This window comes from Festucalex cinctus, chromosome 19 (assembly GCF_051991245.1).
Source record: "Festucalex cinctus isolate MCC-2025b chromosome 19, RoL_Fcin_1.0, whole genome shotgun sequence".
Classification (NCBI taxonomy): domain Eukaryota; kingdom Metazoa; phylum Chordata; class Actinopteri; order Syngnathiformes; family Syngnathidae; genus Festucalex; species Festucalex cinctus.
In genome coordinates this window covers 21,550,843-21,567,911 of record NC_135429.1, presented here as the reverse complement: position 1 = coordinate 21,567,911, position 17,069 = coordinate 21,550,843, and positions in this window count along the sequence as shown.

Below are 17,069 nucleotides of genomic sequence, written 5' to 3'. Positions count from 1 at the left end.
CTGCAAAAATCAGCGTCTTTTTTTTATTTTTAGGCAATGAGTTGCTCTGATTGGTATTTTTCGTAAAAGTATATATACACACATCATCGCTCGTACTCATTGCACAATGTTGCTTTTATTGTCCATAGAGGCGATAAAAAAAATAAATAAAACTAAATAAAAAATACGTATGTTTGGATCGGTCTGATACCAGTGAACATATTGAGTGGTGGAAAGTAAAAGAATATTCATAAATGACTTAGTTATCACACTTACAATGAGTTTACAATTTTTGCAAAAATACCGTAAGTGAGGCATTTTTTTTTATGCCTCAAGGACTAGGTGGCGCTGTATTTATAACTGAATTTTGTCATAGAGATACCTTCAGGCCTTGACTCTAAATATACATTTCAAATATGGGATTTTTTGGAGCATGTACCTGGGAGTTATTAAGCATAGCCTTCATTCACGATATTGCTTCTAATGTCCATAGAGGCTATCAAAAATACATAAAACTAAATAACAAAAATATGTATGTTTGGTTAGGTCTGATGCCAGTGAATATTTTGAGTGGTGGAAGGTAAAAGAATATTCCTAAATGACTTAGTTATCACACTTAGAATGAGTTTACATTTTTTGTACTAAATACCGTAAGTGGGGTATTTTTTTTTCATGCCTCAAGGGCTAGGTGGCGCTGCATATATAACTGAATGTTGTCATAGAGATACCTTCAGGCCTTGACGATAAACATACATGTCAAGTTTGGGATTTTTTGGAGCATGTATCGGGGAGTTATTAAGCATATCCTTTTTCAGTGCGAAACACAAATTTTGATGCCCCGCCCTCATCATATAGTATTTCCAAAAGTCAAGATTTTTCCATCTGTTGTTGGCTCAGGTCTTGGCATGGTCCAGGTCAAGTCATAAGTCAGTCGGATAAAACGTGTAGGAGAAGTGGGCAAAAGTATGCCCTCTGAAAATGTGCAAAAATCGCAAAAAATGGGACATTCAAAAATTCGTAGCTCACTTCCTGTTCATTTTAGCATATGGGTCCAAGAGTCTTTTTTGTAGGTCTTTGGCTCCCTCATACACGTAAAAATTTTCGTAGATCTTGCTTAAACGTACAATCGGGGCTGCTTCGTTAAAAATTTCTAGGGGGCACTATTGAGTCATTTTTGTAAAAATAGCACAATCAACAATAAAATATTGTTCATTTTACCGGGCCAGATGTGTGTGCCAAGTTTCATGAGTTTCTGCGCATGTTTAGACCCTCAAAACTGGCGTTGTTTTCTTGGCGAACAGTGCTTAGCCACGCCCACAGCGATTCGTGAAAACTCACAAACTTCGTGTTGTGACATCATGAAGGCCGAAACCCTCATCTGAGCAAATATGAGGTTGGTCCAGTTAACGTGTTTGGAGAAAAAATGTACAAGAAAATTCGTAAGAAAAAAAATTGCCACTAGGTGGCGCTATCAGTAAGATGAAATATAAGTTCGTAGATGTCTTTAGGGCTGGACTCTCATCAAATGTGTGAAATTTTGAGAAGATAGGATCATCTCGGTCAAGTTCATGCAGCTTTTATTGTCACGAAAAATAAAAAAATAACCACTAGGTGGCGCTATATGTATAAAATCAGTCATGTTAGATTCCATGATTCTAAATAGCAGAGGTAACGTGTTGGTGCAAAACGTTGTGGTCGTGTTGCATGTTACTCAATGGCTGTGTGTGTCAAAACGAGTTTATTTGAAAGAATATACAAATATATACACACGGACATATATATTTATACAGTATAACAGTACCGCATGTATTGGTTTTAAGGAAAGAGTTGAAAAGCAGTGTTCAGAAAAAAGCATAAGACGCACAAAGTACCATTTCACTACATGTAATAAGTTGTCAAGTAGACATGTGAATTAAGTGGTTAAGATAGTGGCTACTGTGCAAGTAAGCTTCAATTGTCTCTAAAAGGTTAGCATATGTGTTCTACATGATATCAATGGCTAGACGTGCTCGTGGAGAAACATTACAAACAGAAAAACACACTAAAGGTGCCTTTAACAAACCTGTTAATAAATGAGAACTTAATACATATATGTATGGCATACTGTAAATGATTGAGAAAGTTGTCCTGTTTAGTTTATGTATTGTATACTTACGGAAAAAAGTTGGCAATCTTTGCGTATGGAGATGATTAGAGGGTCTTTATCAAAAGAGAATTTGCTTGGTGATTTGTTCATGTTCTGTAGAAAAGCAAAGGAGTAGAAATAAATACAGTATCATACTTCATAAACATACAAGAAATTTGTAGCTGTATTAACCATTGTTGGTATTTGAAGTGATAATTTAGGAATAGAAGTGTAGTGGATGCAGAATTTATAGAGTGCTTACCTTGTATGACTTTGTAGATGGAAATGTCTTTTGTTGAAAGAGCTCTTTGTTGTCTACTATATATGCAAGGACAAGCATAAGTAGGTGTGGTTATGAAGTACTTGACCATTGAAATAAAGCAGTGGTATCAAATGTATGGACCGTGGTTTGGCTCAGGCCTGCAAAGGGGTTTAATGTGGCACAAGAGATAATCTTGTAAGGTACAAAAAATAATAATAATATAATAGGTATGCCTCTGAGTTTTCACAAATCTAGGTCAAGTCAAGTCATCTTTAGTTATTTCGCGCTTGAATCATCCAATCGGAAATGCTCCATAAAAAATGTATAGAGGGTGCGATTTATTGCAAATTGCACAAGAAATCTCTAAAAATTCATGTTAATGACAAGTCTGATGTGTGTGCAAAGTTTCACGAGTTTTCACACATGTATAGATAAAAAAAAACAAAGCAGCACTTTACTTGGCAACCAATGCATCGCTATAGCAGCAGCGTGCGACAAAATAAAAAACTTTCGATAAATTTGCATCTTAAACATCTTAAGATGAAACACACCAAGTTTGAACACGGTCGGATGAATTTTGTAGGAGGAGTTAAAATATGACCCCTAAAAAAGGCCACAAAAAAGGCTACAAATCCCATCATAAATCAAAATGGCGGACTTCCTGTTTGGTTTAGCACATGGTTCCAAGAGACTTTTTTGTACATCGTGGGCTCTTATGTATGCCTCTAAATTATCATAGCGCTAGGTGAAACGTACAACCGGGAATGCTTCGTTAAAGAGGAGTTTTTAGCTCAAAATGTGATGCCCGGCCCCTACGGGACTTCCTGTTGGGTTTAGCACATGGCACCAAGAGACTTTTTTGTACATCGTGGGCTGTTACATTTGTCTCCAAATTTTCGTAGCTCTAGCTGCTTCGTACAACTGGGAATGCTTCATTAAGAAGGAATTTTTTCCTTTGCAAACTGTGCATGCCACGGCAACAGCGTGCGACAAAATAAAAAGCTTTCAATAACTTTTCATCTTCAACATCTTAAGATGAATCACACCAAGTTTGGAGATGATCGGATAAACTCTGTAGGAGGAGTTCGTTAAAATAAGACCCCTATGAAATGGCCCAAAAAATGGCAACACGTTCCAAAGTAAATCAAAATGGCGGACTTCCTGTTCGGTTTAGCATATGGTTCAAAAAGAGTTTTTTGTACCTTGAGGGCTGTTACATATGTCTTCAAATATTGGTAACTCTAGGTGAAATGTACAGCCGGGAATGCTTCATTAAGTTAGAATTTTGAAACACAAAATTTGATGCCTCGCCTCTGGCGGACTTCCTGTTAGGTTTAGCATATGGCACCAACAGGCTTTTTTGTAGATCATAGTCTGTTACATATGTGTACCAATTTTCGTAGCTCTAGATTAAACGTACCACCGGCAATGCTTCGTTAAGTAAGAATTTTGAAACTGTAAATTTGATGCCCCGCCACCGTCATATAGTATGTCAAAAACTTTAGATTTTTTTACCATGATGTTGTCCCAGGTGTTGAGATTGTACAGCCCAAGTTTGAAGTCAATCGGGTTAACCGTGTAGGAGAAGCGGGCAAAAGTATGACCCCTGTAAATGTGCAAAAATGGGCCAAAATTGGACATTCAAATACTCATACCTCACTTCCTGTCTATTTTAGGGTACACATATCAAAGAGGTTTTTGTTCATCTGGATGTGCTACAGGTGCCACACAATTTTCGTAGCCATAGGACAATCGTAGCGGGACAGGGATCCGTTAAACCTATGTAGGTGGCGCTACAGAGCCATTTTTCTGTTATCATGTATGGCGACTTTAAAATATCAAATTTTTCGCCAGACCCGATCTGCGTGTAAAGTTTGGTGAGTTTTCGTTCATGTTTAGTGCCTCAAAAATGTGGTTGTTTGCGGAAAAGAATAATAACAAAGAAAAAGAAGAAGAAGAAGAAGAATAATAAGAATTCCTTCAGGAACAATAGGGACCTCGCAGCGGTCGCTGCTCGGGCCCTAATAATAATAATTCGAACGAAAAACAATAGGGACCTCGCAGCGGTCGCTGCTCGGGCCCTAATAACTAGAGCTGCGAGCAGCTATAAAGGGCCCTCGCAGCCCGGGCCACGTTGGGGTACTTGCACGTTGGGGAACTTGCACATTGGGGTACTGGCACATTGGAAGCAGAATTTCTTTGAAAATGGCATGATAAACATGTGGACTTTTTTTTTTTTTTTGCCAGGTGTGATGAGTGTGTCAAGCTCAATGGGTTTTGGTGATTGTTAAGATCTGCAAAAATCAGCGTCTTTTTTTTATTTTTAGGCAATGAGTTGCTCTGATTGGTATTTTTCGTAAAAGTATATATACACACATCATCGCTCGTACTCATTGCACAATGTTGCTTTTATTGTCCATAGAGGCGATAAAAAAAATAAATAAAACTAAATAAAAAATACGTATGTTTGGATCGGTCTGATACCAGTGAACATATTGAGTGGTGGAAAGTAAAAGAATATTCATAAATGACTTAGTTATCACACTTACAATGAGTTTACAATTTTTGCAAAAATACCGTAAGTGAGGCATTTTTTTTTATGCCTCAAGGACTAGGTGGCGCTGTATTTATAACTGAATTTTGTCATAGAGATACCTTCAGGCCTTGACTCTAAATATACATTTCAAATATGGGATTTTTTGGAGCATGTACCTGGGAGTTATTAAGCATAGCCTTCATTCACGATATTGCTTTTAATGTCCATAGAGGCTATCAAAAATACATAAAACTAAATAACAAAAATATGTATGTTTGGTTAGGTCTGATGCCAGTGAATATTTTGAGTGGTGGAAGGTAAAAGAATATTCCTAAATGACTTAGTTATCACACTTAGAATGAGTTTACATTTTTTGTACAAAATACCGTAAGTGGAGTATTTTTTTTTCATGCCTCAAGGGCTAGGTGGCGCTGCATATATAACTGAATGTTGTCATAGAGATACCTTCAGGCCTTGACGATAAACATACATGTCAAGTTTGGGATTTTTTGGAGCATGTATCGGGGAGTTATTAAGCATATCCTTTTTCAGTGCGAAACACAAATTTTGATGCCCCGCGCTCATCATATAGTATTTCCAAAAGTCAGGATTTTTCCGTCTGTTGTTGGCTCAGGTCTTGGCATGGTCCAGGTCAAGTCATAAGTCAGTCGGATAAAACATGTAGGAGAAGTGGGCAAAAGTATGCCCCCTGAAAATGTGCAAAAATCGTCAAAAATGGGACATTCAAAAATTCGTACCTCACTTCCTGTTCATTTTAGCATATGGGTCTAAGAGACTTTTTTTGTAGGTCTTTGGCTCCCTCATACACGTAAACATTTTCGTAGATCTTGCTTAAACGTAGAATCGGGGCTGCTTCGTTAAAAATTTCTAGGGGGTGCTATTGAGTCATTTTTGTAAAAATAGTACAATCAACAATAAAATATTGTTCATTTTACCAGGCCAGATGTGTGTGCCAAGTTTCATGAGTTTCTGCGCATGTTTAGACCCTCAAAACTGGCGTTGTTTTCTTGGCGAACAGTGCTTAGCCACGCCCACAGCGATTCGCGAAAACTCACAAACTTCGTGTTGTGACATCATGAAGGCCGAAACCCTCATCTGAGCAAATATGAGGTTGGTCCAGTTAACGTGTTTGGAGAAAAATGTACAAGAAAATTCGTAAGAAAAAAAATTGCCACTAGGTGGCGCTATCAGTAAGATGAAATATAAGTTCGTAGATGTCTTAAGGGCTGGACTCTCATCAAATGTGTGAAATTTTGAGAAGATAGGATCATCTCGGTCAAGTTCATGCAGCTTTTATTGTCACGAAAAATTTTCGGACTTTGCGTCACCGTAGCGGCCACGCCCTTTGGCGAAAAGTTACAATATTCGGTGTGGGGCATGATCAACATCTTAAGGCTTTTCTGACCAATTTTCAACTGGATCCCTTCAACGAGCTCGGCACAGTAGCTAAAAACGTAAAGTATGACATTTATTGTTACCACTAGGTGGCGCTATATGTATAACTGAATTTTATCATATAGATGCTTTCAGGCCGTGACTATTACGTTGCCTGAGAAGTTTGAGATTTTTTGGAGCTTGAACATGGGAGTTATCACACTTAGAATGAGTTGACATTTTTTGTACAAAATACCGTATGTGGGGTATTTTTTTTTCACGCCTGAAGGGCTAGGTGGCGCTGCATATATAACTGAATTTTGTCATAGAGATACCTTCAGGCTTTGACTATAAACATACATGTCAAGTTTGGGATTTTTTGGAGCATGTACCGGGGAGTTATTAAGCATATCCTTTTTCAGTGCGAAACACAAAATTTGATGCCCCGCCCTCATCATATAGTATTTCCAAAAGTCAAGATTTTTCTGCCTGTAGTTGGCTCAGGTCTTGACATGGTCCAGGTCAAGTCTAAAGTCAGTCGGATGAAATGTGTAGGAGAAGTGGGCAAAAGTATGCCCCCTGAAAATGTGCAAAAATCGTCAAAAATGGGACATTCAAAAATTCATAGCTCACTTCCTGTTCATTTTAGCACATGGGTCCAAGAGACTTTTTTGTAGGTCTTGGACTCCCTCATACACCTAAAAATTTTCGTAGATCTTGCTTAAACGTACAATCGGGGCTGCTTCGTTAAAAATTTCTAGGGGGCGCTATTGAGTCATTTTTGTAAAAATAGGACAATACATGATAAAATATTGCTCATTTTGCCAGGCCAGATGTGTGTGCCAAGTTTCATGAGTTTCTGCGCATGTTTAGACCATCAAAACTAGCGTTGTTTTCTTGTCGAACAGTGCTTAGCCACGCCCACAGCGATTCGCGAAAACTCACAAACTTCGTGTTGTGACATCATGAAGGCCGAAACCCCCATCTGAGCAAATATGAGGTTGGTCCAGTTAACGTGTTTGGAGAAAAATGTACAAGAAAATTCGTAAGAAAAAAAATTGCCACTAGGTGGCGCTATCAGTTAGATGAAATATAAGTTCGTAGATGTCTTTAGGGCTGGACTCTCATCAAATGTGTGAAATTTTGAGAAGATAGGATCATCTCGGTCAAGTTAATGCAGCTTTTATTTTCACGAAAGATCTTCAGACTTTGCGTCACCGTAGCGGCCACGCCCTTTGGCGAAAAGTTACAATATTCGGTGTGGGGCATGATCAACATCTTAAGGCTTTTCTGACCAATTTTCAACTGGATCCCTTCAACGAGCTCAGCACAGTAGCTAAAAACGTAAAGTATGACATTTATTGTTACCACTAGGTGGCGCTATATGTATAACTGAATTTTATCATATAGATGTTTTCAGGCCGTGACTATTACGTTGCCTGAGAAGTTTGAGATTTTTTGGAGCTTGAACATGGGAGTTATTAAGCATTTGCTCTTTCTGGACAAATGAAATTTTAAAGGCAATATTTGATGCCCCGCCCCCGTCATATAGTATTTCGAAAACGCAAGATTTTTTGCCTAGTTTTTCTCTTAAGTCTTGAGATGATAAATGCCAAGTTTGAAGTCAATTGGATGAAAAATGTTTGCATAGGGGGAAAAAGCATGACCACAGTGAATGTGCCAAAATAGGCCAAAATTGGACATAAAAAAATTCATAGCTCACTTCCTGTACATTTTAGCTACATGGTCCCAATAGACTTTTTTGTGCGTCTCGGGGTGCTACACGTGCCTGCCAATTTTCGTTGCTCTAGCTCAAACGTGCCGGGCTTGGTTTTTATTTTTCTACGCTAGGGGGCGCTATAGAGTCGCGTTGTTATAACGACTTCATAATATCAAATTTTTCGCCGGACCTGAAGAGTGTGCAAAGTTCGGTGAGTTTTCGTGAATGTTTAGGTACCCAAAATCGCGATTGTTTGCGGAGAATAAAGAATAATAATAACTAGAGCTGCGAGCAGCTATAAAGGGCCCTCGCAGCCCGGGCCACGTTGGGGTCCTTGCACGTTGGGGTACTTGCACGTTGGGGTACTGGCACATTGGGGTACTGGCATATTGGAAGCAAAATTTCTTTGAAAATGGCATAATAAACGTTTACATGTAGAATATTTTTTTGCCAGTGTGTGTATCAAGCTCAACGGGTTTTGGTGATTGTTAAGACCTGCAAAAATCAGCGTCCTTTTTTATTTTTAGGCAATGAGTTGCCCTGATTGGTATTTTTTTGTAAAAGTGTATATACACATCATCGCTCGTTGTACTCATTGCACAATGTTACTTTTATTGTCCAAAGGGGCAATCAAAAATGAATAAAACAAAATGGGAACGTACATACGTTTGGATCGGTGTGAAGCCAGTGAACAATTTGAGTGGTGGAAACTAAAAGAATATTCATAAATGACTTAGTTATCACACTTAGAATGAGTGTACATTTTTTGTACAAAATACCGTATGTGGGGTATTTTTTATTTTTTTTTATATAAGCCTCAAGGGCTAGGTGGCGCTGTATTTATAACTGAATGTTGTCATAGAGATACCTTCAGGCCTTGATTATAAGCATACATGTCAAGTGTGGGATTTTTTTTTGGAGCATGTACCGTGGAGTTATTAAGCATATCCTTCATTCACGATATTGCTTTTAATGTCCAAAGAGGCTATCAAAAATAAATAAAAATATATATATGTTTGGATGTCTGATGCCAGTGAACATTTTGAGTGGTGGAAACTAAAAGAATATTCAGAAATGACTTCGTTATCACACTTAAAATGAGTGTACATTTTTTGTACAAAATACCGTATGTGGGGTATTTTTTTTTTATTCCTCAAGGGCTAGGTGGCGCTGCATATATAACTGAATGTTGTCACAGAGATAACTTCAGGCCTTGACGATAAACATACATGTCAAGTTTGGGATTTTTTGGAGCATGTACCGGGGAGTTATCAAGCATATCCTTTTTCATTGCGAAACACAAAATTTGATGCCCCGCCCTCATCATATAGTATTTCGAAAAGTCAAAATTTTTCCCCCTGTCGTTGGCTCAGGTCTTGACATGGTCCAGGCCAAGTCTTAACTTAGTCGGATGAAACGTGTAGGAGAAGTGGGCAAAAGTCTGCCCCCTGTGAATGTGCAAAAATCGTAAAAAATGGGACATTCAAAAATTCATAGCTCACTTCCTGTTCATTTTAGCATATGGGTCCAAGAGACTTTTTTGTAGGACTTGGGCTCCCTCATACACCTAAAAATATTCGTCGTTCTTGCTTAAACGTACAACCGGGGCTGCTTTGTTAAAAACTTCTAGGGGGCGCTATTGAGTCATTTTTGTAAAAAATAGCACAATCAACAATAAAATATGGCTCATTTTACCAGGCCAGATGTGTGTGCCAAGTTTCATGAGTTTCTGTGCATGTTTAGACCCTCAAAACTGGCGTTGTTTTCTTGGCGAACAGCGCTTAGCCACACCCACAGCAATTCGCGAAAACTCACAAACTTCGTGTTGTGACATCATGAAGGCCGAAACCCTCATCTGAGCAAATATGAGGTAGGTCCAGTTAACGTGTTTGGAGAAAAACGTAGAAGAAAATTCGTAAGAAAAAAATTGCCACTAGGTGGCGCTATCAGTTAGATGAAATATAAGTCAGTAGATGTCTTTAGGGCTGGACTCTCATCAAATGTGTGAAATTTTGAGAAGATAGGATCATCTCGGTCAAGTTAATGCAGCTTTTATTTTCACGAAAAATCTTCAGACTTTGCGTCACCGTAGCGCCCACGCCCTTTGGCGAAAAGTTACAATATTCGGTGTGGGGCATGATCAACATCTTAAGGCTTTTCTGACCAATTTTCAAATGGATCCCTTCAACAAGCTCAGCACAGTAGCTAAAAACGTAAAGTATGACATTTATTGTAACCACTAGGTGGCGCTATATGTATAACTGAATTTTATCATATAGATGTTTTCAGGCCGTGACTATTACGTTGCCTGAGAAGTTTGAGATTTTTTGGAGCTTGAACATGGGAGTTATTAAGCATTTGCTCTTTCTCGACAAATGAAATTTTAAAGGCAATATTTGATGCCCCGCCCCCGTCATATAGTATTTCAAAAAGGCAAGATGTTTTGCCCAGTTGTTCTCTCAGGTCTTGAGATGATAAATGCCAAGTTTGAAGTCAATTGGATGAAAAATGTTTGCAAAGGGGGGAAAAGCATGACCACAGTGAATGTGCTAAAATCGGCCAAAATTGGACATTAAAAAATTCATAGCTCACTTCCTGTACATTTTAGCTACATGGTCCCAATAGACTTTTTTGTGCGTCTCGGGGTGCTACACGTGCCTGCCAATTTTTGTTGCACTAGCTCAAACGTGCCGGGCTTGGTTTTTATTTTTCTACGCTAGGGGGCGCTATCGAGTCGCATTGTTATGACGACTTAATAATATCAAATTTTTCGCCGGGCCTGAGGAGTGTGCAAAGTTCGGTGAGTTTTCGTGAATGTTTAGGTACCCAAAATCGCGATCGTTTGCGGAGAATAAAGAAGAAGAAGAAGAAGAAGAATAATAACTAGAGCTGCGAGCAGCTATAAAGGGCCCTCGCAGCCCGGGCCACGTTGGGGTCCTTGCACGTTGGGGTACTTGCACGTTGGGGTACTGGCACGTTGGGGTACTGGCATATTGGAAGCAAAATTTCTTTGAAAATGGCATAATAAACGTTTACATGTAGAATATTTTTTTTGCCAGTGTCTGTCAAGCTCAACGGATTTTGGTGATTGTTAAGACCTGCAAAAATCAGCGTCCTTATTTATTTTTAGGCAATGAGTTGCCCTGATTGGTATTTTTTTGTAAAAGTGTATATACACATCATCGCTCGTTGTACTCATTGCACAATGTTTACTTTTATTGTCCAAAGGGGCAATCAAAAATGAATAAAACAAAATGGAAACGTACATACGTTTGGATCGGTGTGAAGCCAGTGAACAATTTGAGTGGTGGAAACTAAAAGAATATTCATAAATGACTTAGTTATCACACTTAGAATGAGTGTACATTTTTTGTACAAAATACCGTATGTGGGGTATTTTTTAAATTTTTTTATATAAGCCTCAACGGCTAGGTGGCGCTGTATTTATAACTGAATGTTGTCATAGAGATACCTTCAGGCCTTGATTATAAGCATACATGTCAAGTGTGGGATTTTTTTTGGAGCATGTACCGTGGAGTTATTAAGCATATCCTTCATTCACGATATTGCTTTTAATGTCCACAGAAGCTATCAAAAATAAATAAAAATATATATATGTTTGGATAAGTCTGATGCCAGTGAACATTTTGAGTGGTGGAAACTAAAAGAATATTCATAAATGACTTCGTTATCACACTTAGAATGAGTGTACATTTTTTGTACAAAATACCGTATGTGGGGTATTTTTTTTTCATGCCTCAAGGGCTAGGTGGCGCTGCATATATAACTGAATGTTGTCATAGAGATAACTTCAGGCCTTGACGATAAACATACATGTCAAGTTTGGGATTTTTTGGAGCATGTACCGGGGAGTTATCAAGCATATCCTTTTTCATTGCGAAACACAAATTTTGATGCCCCGCCTTCATCATATAGTATTTCGAAAGGTCAAGATTTTCCCCCCTGTCGTTGGCTCAGGTCTTGACATGGTCCAGGTCAAGTCTTAACTCAGTCAGATGAAACGTGTAGGAGAAGTGGGCAAAAGTCTGCCCCCTGTGAATGTGCAAAAATTGTCAAAAATGGGACATTCAATAATTCGTAGCTCACTTCCTGTTCATTTTAGCATAAGGGTCCAAGAGACTTTTTTGTAGGTCTTGGGCTCCCCCATACACCTAAAAATATTCGTCGTTCTTGCTTAAACGTACAACCGGGGCTGCTTCGTTAAAAATTTCGAGGGGGCGCTATTGAGTCATTTTTGTAAAAATAGCACAATCAACAATAAAATATTGCTCATTTTACCAGGCCAGATGTGTGTGCCAAGTTTCAGGAGTTTCTGTGCATGTTTAGACCCTCAAAACTGGCGTTGTTTTCTTGGCGAACAGCGCTTAGCCACGCCCACAGCAATTCGCGAAAACTCACAAACTTCATGTTGTGACATCATGAAGGCCGAAACCCTCATCTGAGCAAATATGAGGTAGGTCCAGTTAACGTGTTTGGAGAAAAACGTAGAAGAAAATTCGTAATAAAAAAAAATTGCCACTAGGTGGTGCTATCAGTTAGATGAAATATAAGTCAGTAGATGTCTTTAGGGCTGGACTCTCATCAAATGTGTGAAATTTTGAGAAGATAGGATCATCTCGGTCAAGTTAATGCAGCTTTTATTTTCACGAAAGATCTTCAGACTTTGCGTCACCGTAGCGGCCACGCCCTTTGGCGAAAAGTTACAATATTCGGTGTGGGGCATGATCAACATCTTAAGGCTTTTCTGACCAATTTTCAAATGGATCCCTTCAACGAGCTCAGCACAGTAGCTAAAAACGTAAAGTATGACATTTATTGTTACCACTAGGTGGCGCTATATGTATAACTGAATTTTATCATATAGATGTTTTCAGGCCGTGACTATTACGTTGCCTGAGAAGTTTGAGATTTTTTGGAGCTTGAACATGGGAGTTATTAAGCATTTGCTCTTTCTGGACAAATGAAATTTTAAAGGCAATATTTGATGCCCCGCCCCCGTCATATAGTATTTCAAAAAAGCAAGATGTTTTGCCCAGTTGTTCTCTCAGGTCTTGAGATGATAAATGCCAAGTTTGAAGTCAATTGGATGAAAAATGTTTGCAAAGGGGGAAAAAGCATGACCACAGTGAATGTGCCAAAATAGGCCAAAATTGGACATAAAAAAATTCATAGCTCACTTCCTGTACATTTTAGCTACATGGTCCCAATAGACTTTTTTGTGCGTCTCGGGGTGCTACACGTGCCTGCCAATTTTTCTTGCTCTAGCTCAAACGTGCCGGGCTTGGTTTTTATTTTTCTACGCTAGGGGGCGCTATCGAGTCGCATTGTTATGACGACTTAATAATATCAAATTTTTCGCCGGGCCTGAGGAGTCTGCAAAGTTCGGTGAGTTTTCGTGAATGTTTAGGTACCCAAAATCGCGATCGTTTGCGGAGAATAAAGAAGAAGAAGAAGAAGAATAATAATAACTAGAGCTGCGAGCAGCTATAAAGGGCCCTCGCAGCCCGGGCCACGTTGGGGTACTGGCACATTGGGGTACTGTCATATTTGAAGCAAAATTTCTTTGAAAATGGCATAATAAACGTTTACATGTAGAATATTTTTTTTGCCAGTGTGTGTCAAGCTCAACGGGTTTTGGTGATTGTTAAGACCTGCAAAAATCAGCGTCCTTTTTTATTTTTAGGCAATGAGTTGCCCTGATTGGTATTTTTTTGTAAAAGTGTATATACACATCATCGCTCGTTGTACTCATTGCACAATGTTACTTTTATTGTCCAAAGGGGCAATCAAAAATGAATAAAACAAAATGGAAACGTACATACGTTTGGATCGGTGTGAAGCCAGTGAACAATTTGAGTGGTGGAAACTAAAAGAATATTCATAAATGACTTAGTTATCACACTTAGAATGAGTGTACATTTTTTGTACAAAATACCGTATGTGGGATATTTATTTATTTTTTTATATAAGCCTCAAGGGCTAGGTGGCGCTGTATTTATAACTGAATGTTGTCATAGAGATACCTTCAGGCCTTGATTATAAGCATACATGTCAAGTGTGGGATTTTTTTTGGAGCATGTACCGTGGAGTTATTAAGCATATCCTTCATTCACGATATTGCTTTTAATGTCCATAGAGGCTATCAAAAATAAATAAAAATATATATATGTTTGGATAAGTCTGATGCCAGTGAACATTTTGAGTGGTGGAAACTAAAAGAATATTCATAAATGACTGAGTTATCACACTTAGAATGAGTTTACATTTTTTGTACAAAATACCGTATGTGGGGTATTTTTTTTTTTATGCCTCAAGGGCTAGGTGGCGCTGCATATATAACTGAATGTTGTCATAGAGATAACTTCAGGCCTTGACGATAAACATACATGTCAAGTTTGGGATTTTTTGGAGCATGTACCGGGGAGTTATCAAGCATATCCTTTTTCATTGCGAAACACAAATTTTGATGCCCCGCCTTCATCATATAGTATTTCGAAAGGTCAAGATTTTCCCCCCTGTCGTTGGCTCAGGTCTTGACATGGTCCAGGTCAAGTCTTAACTCAGTCGGATGAAACGTGTAGGAGAAGTGGGCAAAAGTCTGCCCCCTGTGAATGTGCAAAAATCGTCAAAAATGGGACATTCAAAAATTCGTAGCTCACTTCCTGTTCATTTTAGCATATGGGTCCAAGAGACTTTTTTGTAGGTCTTGGGCTCCCTCATACACCTAAAAATATTCGTCGTTCTTGCTTAAACGTACAACCGGGGCTGCTTCGTTAAAAACGTCTAGGGGGCGCTATTGAGTCATTTTTGTAAAAATAGCACAATCAACAATAAAATATGGCTCATTTTACCAGGCCAGATGTGTGTGCCAAGTTTCATGAGTTTCTGTGCATGTTTAGACCCTCAAAACTGGCGTTGTTTTCTTGGCGAACAGCGCTTAGCCACACCCACAGCAATTCGCGAAAACTCACAAACTTCGTGTTGTGACATCATGAAGGCCGAAACCCTCATCTGAGCAAATATGAGGTAGGTCCAGTTAACGTGTTTGGAGAAAAACGTAGAAGAAAATTCGTAAGAAAAAAATTGCCACTAGGTGGCGCTATCAGTTAGATGAAATATAAGTCAGTAGATGTCTTTAGGGCTGGACTCTCATCAAATGTGTGAAATTTTGAGAAGATAGGATCATCTCGGTCAAGTTAATGCAGCTTTTATTTTCACGAAAAATCTTCAGACTTTGCGTCACCGTAGCGCCCACGCCCTTTGGCGAAAAGTTACAATATTCGGTGTGGGGCATGATCAACATCTTAAGGCTTTTCTGACCAATTTTCAAATGGATCCCTTCAACAAGCTCAGCACAGTAGCTAAAAACGTAAAGTATGACATTTATTGTAACCACTAGGTGGCGCTATATGTATAACTGAATTTTATCATATAGATGTTTTCAGGCCGTGACTATTACGTTGCCTGAGAAGTTTGAGATTTTTTGGAGCTTGAACATGGGAGTTATTAAGCATTTGCTCTTTCTCGACAAATGAAATTTTAAAGGCAATATTTGATGCCCCGCCCCCGTCATATAGTATTTCAAAAAGGCAAGATGTTTTGCCCAGTTGTTCTCTCAGGTCTTGAGATGATAAATGCCAAGTTTGAAGTCAATTGGATGAAAAATGTTTGCAAAGGGGGGAAAAGCATGACCACAGTGAATGTGCTAAAATCGGCCAAAATTGGACATTAAAAAATTCATAGCTCACTTCCTGTACATTTTAGCTACATGGTCCCAATAGACTTTTTTGTGCGTCTCGGGGTGCTACACGTGCCTGCCAATTTTTGTTGCACTAGCTCAAACGTGCCGGGCTTGGTTTTTATTTTTCTACGCTAGGGGGCGCTATCGAGTCGCATTGTTATGACGACTTAATAATATCAAATTTTTCGCCGGGCCTGAGGAGTGTGCAAAGTTCGGTGAGTTTTCGTGAATGTTTAGGTACCCAAAATCGCGATCGTTTGCGGAGAATAAAGAAGAAGAAGAAGAAGAAGAATAATAACTAGAGCTGCGAGCAGCTATAAAGGGCCCTCGCAGCCCGGGCCACGTTGGGGTCCTTGCACGTTGGGGTACTTGCACGTTGGGGTACTGGCACGTTGGGGTACTGGCATATTGGAAGCAAAATTTCTTTGAAAATGGCATAATAAACGTTTACATGTAGAATATTTTTTTTGCCAGTGTCTGTCAAGCTCAACGGATTTTGGTGATTGTTAAGACCTGCAAAAATCAGCGTCCTTATTTATTTTTAGGCAATGAGTTGCCCTGATTGGTATTTTTTTGTAAAAGTGTATATACACATCATCGCTCGTTGTACTCATTGCACAATGTTTACTTTTATTGTCCAAAGGGGCAATCAAAAATGAATAAAACAAAATGGAAACGTACATACGTTTGGATCGGTGTGAAGCCAGTGAACAATTTGAGTGGTGGAAACTAAAAGAATATTCATAAATGACTTAGTTATCACACTTAGAATGAGTGTACATTTTTTGTACAAAATACCGTATGTGGGGTATTTTTTAAATTTTTTTATATAAGCCTCAACGGCTAGGTGGCGCTGTATTTATAACTGAATGTTGTCATAGAGATACCTTCAGGCCTTGATTATAAGCATACATGTCAAGTGTGGGATTTTTTTTGGAGCATGTACCGTGGAGTTATTAAGCATATCCTTCATTCACGATATTGCTTTTAATGTCCACAGAAGCTATCAAAAATAAATAAAAATATATATATGTTTGGATAAGTCTGATGCCAGTGAACATTTTGAGTGGTGGAAACTAAAAGAATATTCATAAATGACTTCGTTATCACACTTAGAATGAGTGTACATTTTTTGTACAAAATACCGTATGTGGGGTATTTTTTTTTCATGCCTCAAGGGCTAGGTGGCGCTGCATATATAACTGAATGTTGTCATAGAGATAACTTCAGGCCTTGACGATAAACATACATGTCAAGTTTGGGATTTTTTGGAGCATGTACCGGGGAGTT